The sequence below is a fragment of the Leucoraja erinacea genome, chromosome 3, assembly GCF_028641065.1.
Source record: "Leucoraja erinacea ecotype New England chromosome 3, Leri_hhj_1, whole genome shotgun sequence".
Taxonomy (NCBI): Eukaryota; Metazoa; Chordata; class Chondrichthyes; order Rajiformes; family Rajidae; genus Leucoraja; species Leucoraja erinaceus.
Genome location: NC_073379.1, coordinates 78,137,139 through 78,150,228, shown reverse-complemented (window position 1 = coordinate 78,150,228; position 13,090 = coordinate 78,137,139). Strand labels below are relative to the sequence as shown.

General features: G+C 41.6%; 1 long non-coding RNA gene across 1 annotated transcript; it reads left to right on the top strand.

Moving 5' to 3' along the window:
- The first annotated feature begins 9,392 nt into the window (after positions 1 to 9,392).
- On the top strand, positions 9,393 to 12,889 carry LOC129695753 (uncharacterized). Its single transcript, XR_008723221.1, has 2 exons — positions 9,393 to 9,992; positions 12,509 to 12,889. It is a non-coding gene; the product is annotated as an uncharacterized LOC129695753 (long non-coding RNA).
- The last annotated feature ends 201 nt before the right edge of the window (positions 12,890 to 13,090 follow it).

Sequence of the window (13,090 nt, the reverse complement as noted above, 5' to 3'; positions counted from 1 at the left end):
TGCATGATGGGGGAGAGAGAGGTCACAACTCTCAGTCTGAGCTGTGAATAACACTGAACACATGTCTACTAAACTGAGTGGTTTTACTGACCTGTGAGTGCCCTTAATGTAGTTTGAAAATGCAAAAGTGGTTTGGTTTGAAAATGCAGAAGCGGTGTTGCCTTTGCCTTATTGAAAAGTGGTGTTGCCTTCTATATAATTAAAAGCCTAATCTTGACCACTTCCTGTTTGTGCTGTATTTGATTTGATTTAATTTATTGTCATTGGCTTCAATGAAGTGACAATGAAATTCTTTTTCCCTTAGTCATACAAAAAAAAACACAGAACACAGTAATCCACAACACAAACATCCCCACAGCAGCACCAAAGTTCCCCACTGTGAGGGAAGGAACCAAAGTCCAGTCAACCTCCACGCTGATATTCCCCAATGTTCACTCATGGTCAGGACCACCCGAGCACCCTGTAGTCGCCACTATGGGCAGCCCGATGTTCAGGCCCTCTTGCCGGGAAACTCTCGTCGGCCACCTTCCACTGGAGTCCGTGGCTCCCCATGTCCACAGACTGCGCTGGGCGGAGATTCGCGCTGGCGACCCCTGGCAAAGTGTCCCAGGAATCCGCGATGTTAAAGTCAGTGCCGTCCGCGTTGGGAGCTCCGCACCCACAGCTCCGTGATGTTGGAGCAGCAGCCCAGCACTCTGGAGCTCCAAGCGGCAATCCCAGGAAGGCCTCGCCCACTCCGCGATGTTTCCAGCTCCTCACCGCCTCTGCTGAAGCTCTGAACCGGTCCCGGCAGGAATAGCCGCGCCAATCCAGCTGGTAGGCCGCGAGGGGGGGGGGGGATGAGGACGCGACTCGGAAAATAGCCGCATCCTCGCCAGGAAGCGACTGGTTTCAGGCTGGTTTCACCCTTACCCCCCCCCCCCCCCCCCCCCCCCCCCCCCCCCCCCCCACATAAAATACCATAAAAAAAAAAAACATTAAAAAACTAAAAAAACACACTCTAAACATAACAAAATGAAAAAAGACAGCCAGACCGTGGGCCTAGGTAGCTACCAACAGCGCCACCGGATCTCCTGTATATTGATTTTAGAAAAAAAAATCATGTACGGCTGTGATTTTGGCCATCTTACTCAGTCCCCCTCCGCTGATCAGGTGCCGAGGATTCACCTGCCACTAAGTTATGTCCTAGTTCAGGGGTGGAGAACCTTTTCATGTTGGAATGCCGCATTCAGTTAGCTGTAATCTAATAAGGCTGCATCCAAGAAACTTCAATTAAATATGCTTTAAAATGTACATTATTTTGTAAAAATCTAATTGCTATATTCGAACCAAGAAAATGAAAACATTTTGTTAATTCTAAAGTTAACTAATCTTTTAATGACTTTGTTGGGACTGCTTTTTGTGGGAAAGCATTTGAATATTTGGTTGCAACATGGGGGTACGTAGTTTCAGCTGATCTTCTAGATGGGTATCTGTCATTTGTGACCTTAAGGCTGTCTTGATTTGGGTTAGGTAGGAGAATGTAGATTCCCAGCAATATGGAGTTGAAAAGCACGTATTTTGTTGAATCTTCTTTAACTCTTTGGTATTTTAAATACGTTCATTTTAAGAGTAAAATAAAAATAAAAGATGAACAAAAACATTTAAATAAAAATAAAAGGATTTGTTCTACAAAATTTGGATTCATTCAAAAGGCCGCACTTAATGGCCGCAGGTTCCCCACCCCTGTCCTAGTTACTTCAGAAGGGATGAGGTTGCAGTAGGTAAGTGTAGTGGAGAGGTTGAGACGGTTGACGTCATGCCGGCAGTTAGAAAAAAAAAAAGGTCTAGAGAGGGTAGAAGGCTGTTCAGTCTGAAGAAGGGTCGCGACCCGAAACTTCACCCATGCCTTCTCCCCAGAGATGCTACCTGCCTTGAGTTATTCCAGTTTTTTGTTTCTATCTTAGAAATAATCTAGCATCACATTATGTGGGCACAAAAGATGCTTTGCTTGAGATTTATCTCGGATCATTTTGCTTAACTCCAAGTTAAGCGGAACTTATTTTCATTTGAAATGAACCCTGGTAGAAAGGGTTATTGCACTCACACTTTCCTGTGTGTTTCACAGAATTTGGCAATGGTGCATTTTTCAGCACTTGGTTGGTTGCTGTGGCAGTCTTAATGCAACCATTGTCGCAAGCTTGGCACCTGAAATTATTTTCCACTGAATGCAAACTTCACACAGACTTGAAGAAATGTACCAAAATGTTTGGTGTTGCGAGTATATGATACATTTTGTTATAAATGTCGCTGTTTGTGGTCTGAGCATATTTCTGTAGTGGTCATGAACCATCTGCTCGACTCCTCGCTCTGGAAATTATAGCCTGGAACCAAGCCTTTTCGACCAGGCACTCTGCATTATCAAACACCCATTTTGATAAAAACCGGTAGGTAATTCACCACCTAGGTCTATAGTGGTAAATTTCCTGGAGTTTAATACCAAAGAAATGGTATTAGAAAAAGGCCTGGGGAAAGAAGATAATGATTGACGGGCGATGTCTATCATTTGACCACGACTATGCAACGGAGGTTGTCCAGAAGCGCAAGGCATATGAGGGAATAAAGAGGGCCCTGAAGGAGAGAGGTGTCTGCTTCCAGACCCCGCTGGACAAGATGCGTATTCACTGGGACTCGGGAACATGCACAAGACGCAGTGCAGGAATTGAGGAGGAGAGGCTACTCCGTGGAGACACCTGATTACAGCGCTAAGGAGCTGGCGGACCCAGAGATGGAGCGTCTTCTCCAGGCTTTGACATGGCAGAGAGTTGGAAAGAGGAGCGAAGATGAGAGTGAGACAGCAAGAGAGCAACTACAGGAGTCTGGGCAGACCCCATCCAACTAGCTTTTATTGTGTCACAAATTCTTTTGGATTAAAAAATAAGTGCTATTGGATGACGTTGGACGATACTAGGATGTGTGAAACGGAGTGTTTCACCTCTAGTGAGGGGCCCGCTGGGAGGAGGCTTTCCCCTATACCTGCCAACGGGGACTCAGGGTGGAAAGGAATCACCCTTACTTGGAAGTCAACTGTTTTTTCTTTTCTTTTCTTTTTTTTATTTGGCACATGTTGTCCAGATGTTCAGACCTGCACAGTTTCAAGTTATCTGGAGATTTATGAATGCAAGACAGGAGTAGGTAAATTAAATGTCACATAATACTATCAAATTGGTGTCACTCAATGTAAATGGGATGAATAATCCTGTTAAAAGGAGCAAGGTCCTCGCTAAACTGAAAAAAGAAAAGGCCCAGGTACTATTTTTACAAGAAACCCACCTGCCTCAACAAGAACATGAGAAACTAAAACGCTTTGGCTTTAGAAATGCATTTTATAGTTCCTATAAAACTAGCCAAAAGAGGGGAGTGGCTATCCTTATTACAAATGCAGTCCAATTTGAATGCCATAAAGAAGTCAGGGACAAAGAGGGAAGGTATGTATTAGTTAAAGGAAAGTTGGAAAACAAAGTTGTGACACTGATCAATGTATATGCCCCCCCAGAGAGTACCAAATGTTTTTTCAAAACTCTGTTTGACATTATTGCTTTAGAGACTGAAGGTATTTTGATATGTGGAGGGGACTTCAATGTGGTCATGAATCATAATTTGGATACAACAAGCCTAAAAAAAACCCAAGATGCATCTGACCAAGTTTATTAACACATCAGTACAGGAAATGGGCCTAATTGATGTTTGGAGAGAACTTCACCCTTTAGAAAGGGACTACACACACTATTCAGTACCTCACTCAGTCTACTCCAGGATTGGCTACTTTTTAATGAATACGGGTGAAAGTCACAGGATCACAGAGTGTAAAATCGGGGTGGCAGATGTATCTGATCACAGTGCGATCAGCTTGACAGTGCACCTGAATAGTAGAAAAAGAAATACTGTTTAGAGGCTCAATGTGGGTATTTTGAATAATAAGGCAAATGTGGAACAAATAAGGGAAGAGATAAAAAGGTACATAGAAGAGAATGATAACGGGGATATGGATCCTGTAATACTGTGGGGTGCTATGAAGGCAGTTATACGTGGAAAGCTGATCGCTCTGACATCATCACAAAAAAGGCCCGGCTAGCTACGTATGAACATAAAGTAGAAAAACTGAAAGAATTGGAGAAAAAACATACAGGATCAGTTGGTACTAAAACAGATTAAGGAAATAAGGGGGGAGATAGATGAGATCCTCATGGAAAATTTGGAAAAAAGGGCAAGATTCGTAAAGCAGACCTATTATGAAGCGGGTCCAAAAGCAACTAGACTCCTGGCCAGACGCCTGCGTAAACAGCAGGCCTCTAATACAATTCAGAAAATAAGAGATCCTAAAACCAATCAAGTCACATGAGCCAGATGAGATAGAAAGAATATTTGAAGAATACTATAAGAAACTCTATTCTAAACCACCATCAGCTGACGAAAGGACAATGAGAAGTTTTCTTAACTCACTTGATCTGCCATCCATTGGTGAGACACAAAATAATACCATTACGTCACAATTTACGGTTAAGGAGCTGGAAGCTGCAATCAGTTGACTCAAGGCTAGTAAATCACCAGGCAGCGATGGGTTTCCACCAGAATGGTACAAGGCCTTTAAGAAAGAGCTAACACCTCTGCTCCTGTCTTGCTTTAACTGGACCCTTAAAGAGGGCAGGGCTCCCGCATCATGGAAGGAAGCAATTATTACCATTTTACCCAAGGAAGGCAAAGACAAAGAGCAATGTAAAAATGTCAGGCCAATCTCAATTTTAAATATAGACTACAAACTATTTACCTCAATCATTTGCAAAAGACTCGAGACTTTTGTACCAGATCTGATTAATGAAGACTAAACTGGATTTATTCGGGGGCGTCAAACACAGGATAATATTATAAGAACCCTCCACATTGTGGATAATGCTCATAAAAAGGATACAAATATGGTCCTGGTCAGTTTAGATGCAGAAAAAGCCTTTGATGGTGTTAGTTGGGTATTCTTATATGAAGTACTGAGGAGATTTGGTTTCAATGAAGATGCAATTCGGTGTATTAAAACAATATATCAGGAGCCTACAGCTAGGATTAAGGTAAATGGAAACATATCAAAAAGGATCCAGTTAGAGAGGGGCACAAGGCAAGGATGCTGTCTTTCTCCTACTCTCTTCGTTTTGTATATCGAACCCTTAGCACAAGCAATAAGGCAGAGAGAAGACCTGCAGGGGGTCAAAATAGGGGGGAAAGAACATATAATTGGTCTTTTCGCTGATGATATCATTATTTTTCTTGAACGACCAGATATATGTCTCCCAAATCTAATGAACCTATTTGAAACATATGGATACTACTCAGGGTATAAATTGAATATAACAAAAACACAAATTCTTTCATTCAATTATTCTCCATCCCAACAAATCAGAGATGCATATAATCTGAAATGGAACTCTAAAACGATGCAGTATCTTGGTGTAACTATAACCAAAACACTTTCCAACTTGTTTGAAACTAATTATAACAAAATTGAAGAAAACATCAAAAAGGATGTTGAGAGGTGGTCGACCCTTCCTCTAGACTTCAGTGCCAGAATACAAACGGTAAAAATGAATATCCTACCTAAACTACTATATTTATTCCAATCTCTCCCAATTAATGTTCCCCGAGATAAATTCATAGCCTGGGATAAAATGATCTCTAGATTCATTTGGAATAGCAAAAAACCAAGAATAAAATTAACAACACTTCAACTGCCGAAAAGCAAGGGTGGAATGGCTTTACCAAATCTGAAGAAATACTTTTATGCAGCTCAACTCAGACCTCTGGCTTGTTGGTGTAGACCTGATTATGAATCTCGATGGAAAGAAATGGAAAGGGAGATACAGGGTTACCAGACCCAGATTTTGGTGGGAGACAAATATCTGAGAGGGGCTTTGAGACATGCTATGGATCCAATAGTAGCATTTACGTTAGAAATATGGAATGTTATAGTGGAAAAATACAAATTAAAAAGAGGGGTTCACACATTGAAGTGGTTCGCATATGACTCAAAGTTTAAGCCAGGGGTGTATGATTCAAAATTCAAAGAATGGGCACAAAAAGGCATAACGGCAATGTATACAGTTTCAGAAAATGGCGAGTTTATGAGCTTCCAAGATTTAAAGTCAAAGTATGGTCTCGAAAACAAAGATTTTTTTAGATACTTGCATTTAAGAGACTACTTTATAAAAGAGATAAGGCCAGAACTAGATGAAACTTCAAATAATGTGATCAAGGTGATTGTGGATGCATACAAATGGGAGGGGTCTCGGGTCATCTCTGCTTTCTACCAAGCTCTGGTGGAAAGCGGGGGAGAATCAACACTCTACATAAAAACAAAATGGGAAGCAGAATTAAAGGTTCAAATAACAGAAGAAGAATGGTATCAAATGTGTGAAACAAAATGTTCATCCACAAGCTCACTAGTATGGAGAGAATTTTGCTGGAAGAATCTATCTCGCTTTTTTATAACACCCAAAATAAAATGCAGACAACTTGCTGTCCAACAACACTGTTGGAGGCTGTGTGGGAGTACGGAGGCAGACCACTCGCATATTTTCTGGAACTGTGTAAAGATAAGGCCATACTGGGAAAATGTTAATGCAGCTGTAAATAATATCTTGGGTTATAAAATCACAGATATCTGCCCTGTGATGTATCTGGGGCGTATTAAAGATAGTGTAAAAATAGAAGATACATATTTGATTAAAGTTTTGCTTGCAGCAAGTAAGAAGGCCATTACCAGGCAGTGGCTTAATGAAAAAAGTCCAAAATAGGAACAGTGGTTAGAAATTGTGCGAGACATCTTTAATATGGAGAAATTGACATATTCCTTGAGAGTCAAGGAGAATTCATTTGAGAAGATCTGGGAAAAATGGACCGTTTATTTGAGCCATGACACCAATTAGATAAATGCCGAGCTAGATATGGGAAGATTGCGTTATATAGAACTAGATGGTATGTTTGTATGAATGTTGAATTATCTCCAGATAACTAATCAATGTAATGGTTTTTCTTTTTTTAATTTGGTAAGTGAACCACACGGTCTTATTACAATTTTTTTTTTTAATTTACTTTTTGTTTTCCCCCCATCTACTTATTTTTTTTATTTTGATTGCTGTTTTTCTTACTTTGTTTTATTTATGGTGATGGTGTTGCACTGTTTTGAAAATATCTCTTAAAAATCAATAAAAATTTAAGTGAAAAAAAAAAACACCCATTTGTTGCTCCAACATTAATTCCACTTTATTAGTCCCACATTCTCATCTCTCCCGGATTCTAAAACTTGCCTATACTTGGTACAATTTAAATTGGCCAATTAACATACAAAGTTGCACCCTTTTTGGGACATAGAAGGAAATCAGCATCTGAAGGAAACGTGCAGTCACAGGCAGAACATGCAAACTCCACGCAGATGGCATCCAGGGTCAAGACTGGAGTTGTGGGCCAGAAGTTTTTGACTAGCTGTGACACTGTGTTGCTCCAATCTTCAGCAGTTTTATAATCCAAAGCACTGTAATACTGAAGTTTCATAGTAAATCATATAACCATATAACAATTACAGCACGGAAACAGGCCATCTCAACCCTTCTAGTCCGTGCCGAACACGTATTCTCCCCTAGTCCCATATACCTGCGCTCAGACCATAACCCTCCATTCCTTTCCCGTCCATATAACTATCCAATTTATTTTTAAATGATAAAAACGAACCTGCCTCCACCACCTTCACTGGAAGCTCATTCCACACAGCTACCACTCTCTGAGTAAAGAAGTTCCCCCTCATGTTACCCCTAAACTTCAGCCCCTTAATTCTCAAGTCATGTCCCCTTGTTTGAATCTTCCCTACTCTCAAATCAAAAGCTATTTTATCAGATGGGATGGATGCATTCCCCAGTCCCTGGTCCAAATCAGTGGGATGTCTAAATTGAAGCCGACTTGTGAAGATTACGGTTGTGGGAGTCTGCTACCCTAAGGAGAAATGTTGATTGGAAGTATCTGTTGCTTTGGATAATCTTGTTCCATTTTGGCAGAAAAAACCTTTTTAGAGAATAATGAGATGGTATCCTAGTTTGTTTTTAATGTATCTTTTCTAACCACAGAAAAGTAAGAGGCTGCAGTGTGCCATTGGAGCATTGTTTTTGAGCTTGCTCTGACATTCACCATGATCATATCTGATTATTTCAGTTTCACGTTTCTGCTCTCTTCTCTTTATGCCTTTTGTTCCGAGAAGTCTGTCTACGTCTGTCTCTGTCTACGTCTGTCTCTGTCTGTCTCTGTCTGTCAATTCAATTCAAGTCAATTCAATTAAAAAACTTTATTGGCATGATAAAAAATACATTGTTATATTGCCAAAGTATAAAACATGACATACATATTTAAGATGCATAAGTATAAATACAAGTATACAGTGCATGGATAGGTATGTCCCTGTACATAAACGCAATAGGCCTATAGCCCTTTATTGATTGCTACACGTTCTTGCAGCTGTAAGCAGAACAACACAATAGCAAGTTTAGCAATTCAATATTAATTTCTTAGTGTCAGATAATGTCAATTAGTGTGTGCGTACATATGTGCATGTTGGTCATTCACCGTCTCTCAGGTTGTGTCATGCTGTTACGTATTGTGCACCAAGATGTGCCGTATTTCCTTCGCCAAGGATTATTCTTAGATTTGATGTATCTAGTTCTTTAAAATCAGGGGTTGCCACACTGAGTTTGTCAAAGTATGCTTTCCTTGTTTTGTCAAATTTTTTGCATTTTAGAAGGAAGTGCACCTCTGTTTCAACCTCGTCTGTCAAACAGTGGCCGCATATTCTGTTTTCTCTTGGTTGCCAGAATCTCTTCTGTCTTCCATTTTCAACTGCCAAATAGTGGTCACTTAACCTGTATTTGGTGAGGGTCTGTCTCTGCTTTATGTCTCTAACAGTTGAGAGGTAGTTTGCCAATTTATAATCTCTTTTTAGGGCACGGTAACATTCTAATCTGCTTTGGCTTTTGGTTTCTTTATCCCAATGTTCCAAATACGTTTCTTTACATTGTTGGATAATTTGGTTCACTCTAACTGGTGATTGGGGATCAATATTGATCTGAGGCTGGTCAGGATTTAACTGGATAGGGTTTAACTGGATAGGAGTAGTTAGTCTCAGTACCAACTGACACAGGGAACTCTTTTCTGGGTTTCCCTCTTGTGTTTGAAGGGCTTTAAACTGGAGGGTATCTGGGGGGCTAGATTTAAGGTGATTCCAAAAATTTAGTGCTCTTTTCTGGATATTTATTATCAGTGGGTATCTGCCTAGTTCCGCCCTACATGCGTTTGTTGGTGTTTTCCTTTGGATACGGGGGATGTTAACCATATAACCATATAACAATTACAGCACGGAAACAGGCCATCTCGGCCCTACAAGTCCATGCCGAACAAATTTTGTTCCCCTTAGTCCCACCTGCCTGCACTCGTACCATAACCCTCCATTCCCTTCTCATCCATATGCCTATCCAATTTATTTTTAAATGATACCAATGAACCTGCCTCCACCACTTCCACTGGGAGCTCATTCCACACCGCCACCACTCTCTGCGTAAAGAAGTTCCCCCTCATATTACCCCTAAACTTCTGTCCCTTAATTCTGAAGTCATGTCCTCTTGTTTGAATCTTCCCTATTCTCAAAGGGAAAAGCTTGTCCACATGTTCCGACAAAATTCCGCATGCAGGGCCTCCGTTGTATGTTTTTCCCATTTACTATAACTATGGTGACTGAGCGGACCCCATACTTCACTACCATAAAGTGCAATAGGCTGGATTACACTGTCAAATATTTTAAGCCAGATTTTAATTGGAATTTGGATGTTGTAGAATCTTCTTTTTATTGCAGACAGAGCTCTCCGAGCTTTCTCTTTTCGTGCATTCACTGCCATATTGAAGTTCCCTGATGCTGAAACAGTTAGACCAAAGTAAGTATAGCTCATAGTGTGTTCGATAACAGTATCATTGAGAGTAAATTTGTATTTATCTTCCTTGACATAGGGTCTTTTATGAAAAATCATGATGTTGGTTTTCTTTAGATTTACTGCCAGGGCCCAATTTTGGCAGTACTCATCAAGTAGGTTCAACTGTTGCTGCAGTCCCTGTTCTGTGGGGGACAGCAGAACCAAGTCATCCGCATAAAACAGGGACTCTACCTCTCCGTCCAGAAGACAGAGGCCCGGCGCTGTGCTCTGGTTCAACTTTACTGCCAAATCGTTGATATATACATTAAACAGTGTCGGGCTCAGATTGCAGCGGACACCTCTTCTCTCTCTGTCTCTGTCTCTCTCTCTCTCTCTCTCTGTGTGTCTCTCTCTCTCTCTCTCTCTCTCTCTCTGTCTCTCTCTCTCTCTCTCTCTGTCTCTCTCTCTCTCTCTCTCTCTCTCTCTCTCTCTGTCTCTCTCTCTGTCTTTCTCTCTGTCTCTCTCTGTGTCTGTCTGTCTGTCTCCCTGTCTCCCCCTGTCTCCCTGTCTCCTTGTCTCCCTGTCTCCCTGTCTCTCTGTGTCTCTGTGTCAATTTCAATTTAATTTCAATTAAAACATTTTTTATTGGCATGATAAAATACATCGTTATATTATAACCATATAACCATATAACAATTACAGCACGGAAAACAGGACATCTCGGCCCTTCAAGTCCGTGCCGAACACTTATTTTCCCCTAGTCCCTTCTACCTGCAAATTGGAGGTCAATGTTCATAACGCTGGGGTGTAAACTGCCCAAACGAAATCTGAGGTGCCGCTCCTCCAATTTAAGGTGTGCCTCACTCTGGCCATGGATGAGGCCCAGGACAGAAAGGTTGGATTCGGAATGGGAGGGGGAGTTGAAGTGCTGAGCCACCAGGAGATCAGGTTGGTTATTGTGAATCGAGCGGAGGTGTTGGGCGAAGCGATCACCAAGCGTATGCTTGGTCTCACCGATGTAGGGCAGCTGACATCTAGAGCAGCGGATGCAATAGATAAGGTTGGACGAGGTGCTGGTGAACCTCTGCTGCACCTGGAACGACTGCTTGGATCCTTGAATGGAGTCAAGGGGGGAGGTAAAGCGACAAGTGTAGCATTTCCTGTAGTTGCAAGGGAAAGTGCCAGGAGAAGGGGTGGTTTGGTTGGGAAGGGACAAATTGACCAGGGCGTTACGGAGGGAGCAGTCTCTGCAGAAAGCCAACAGGGGAGGAGATGGGAAGATGTGGCAAGTGGTGGGATCCCATTGGTAGACAAAGCTGGAGAAAATCAGAGGGTGAGGCAGCATCTATGGAGCGAAGGAATAGGCGACGTTTCAGGTCAAGACCCTTCTTCAGACTGATGTCGGGAGGGGTGGGGGGGGGGGGCGGGAAAACAAAAGGAAGAGGCGGAGACCATAGGCTGTGGAAGAGCTGGGAATGGGAGGGGAAGGAGGGAGAAAGCAAGGACCATCTGAAATTGGAGAAGCCAATGTTCATACCGCTGGGGTGTAAATTACCCAAGCAAAATATGAGGTTCTGTTCCTCCAATTTGCGGTGGGCCTCACTCTGGCCATGGAGGAGGCCCAGGACAGAAAGGTCCGATTCGGAATGGGAGGGGGAGTTGAAGTGCTGAGCCACCGGGAGATCAGGTTGGTTATTGCGAACTGAGTGGAGGTGTTGTGCGAAGCGATCGCCAAACCTGCACTTGTTCTCACTGAGGTTGATCATACGCTGAATAATCCAACCAGATTTTTGTTTGGAAGTGGAAAGAGATAATAGAGATTGCATTTATTGCAATGTGTAAAAGGAGATGAGATACTGTATTGTAATTTTGCTGCATGTCATTGTGGTATATATCATGTCTTGATTGGTGAATATGTTTTGTTTGCGACTTTATTTGAAGCAGAAATAATATGTGAATGCTTCATAATTCCGACTGGTAACTACGCACTTCGTCCGAGCACATAATCGCACACGTCATGCAAGCCGTCTTAAATGACCACCTAAATTGTCATTTGGCAACCTAAAAAGCTGCCGAGGTTGCCCGGCTGGCAACAGGGAAAAAAATTAAGTGAGAGCCCTGCTGGTACATTGTTGAATGCTCTCTATTGGGCAGGATAACCCAAATACCTGAATATATCATTATTCACCTTGTTGGGAATTCAGCAGAAGCCTATGGGAATGTGTTTGGGAGATGCATAACTCCCCTGAGTTAGGAAAATCAATATATCCTTGCTGTACAAATTTTAGTTTGGTGCAAATTTTCCTGGCCTGATTTGGAATTTTTTCTTCAATGAGAGGTTACTGGAAAGGAAACTCCAGCAAATAAAAAGTGAGTACTTTTGTTGCTATTGTAAATGTGTGGCTATGAGTTTAAACCTTGAGAATAACATAAGCTGTCGAAGTCAACTCGCGTTGCTCTTTCCCCTCCAGTGATACCCTATGTCAGTTGATCTTGGTGGGACACTAACTGACCCGTGCTGCTCCTCCTCCTTATCCTAGATGTCTGACATGAAGTCCTGTTTTGGCACCAAACTGAGGCACGTGATGGTTGGATTACCCTTTTCAGATTTGCCTATTCTGCTTGGTAATGGGAATCTCGCAGTTCTATGCTACGTTTAAATCCATCATTTATCCCATGTGAAGAGGACGGAGCACAGTTAATCCAATTTGCTTTTTTGCCTTTTAAATGTGTTTTAAAAAAAATAAATAATAATCGACCTCTAAAACTTAAGTATTTGCTTTAATGTGATTGAACAGATGGTAGACTTGACAATTTTAATGTGCAGAGGGATTATTGCACTTCTATTGATGTACAAAAGGATAATCTACCTTAGCCCACCACCTGACTGTGGAAATTAAATGGTCAATCTACACTTAAAATCAATTCTGAACTATCTTGCATGTGTTTAAATATAGTGTTATCTTTACCTTCATTTAATTTACAGGCTCATATCTTGTAGTTATTTAAGCTGACACTGGGGGGAGACAGAGACTGAGTAGTTCCCTGAACACATTCATTGTTAACATTCCATACTCATGTATTTTTAATCAATGCAAATTTAAAGTTGTTTTATAAATTTA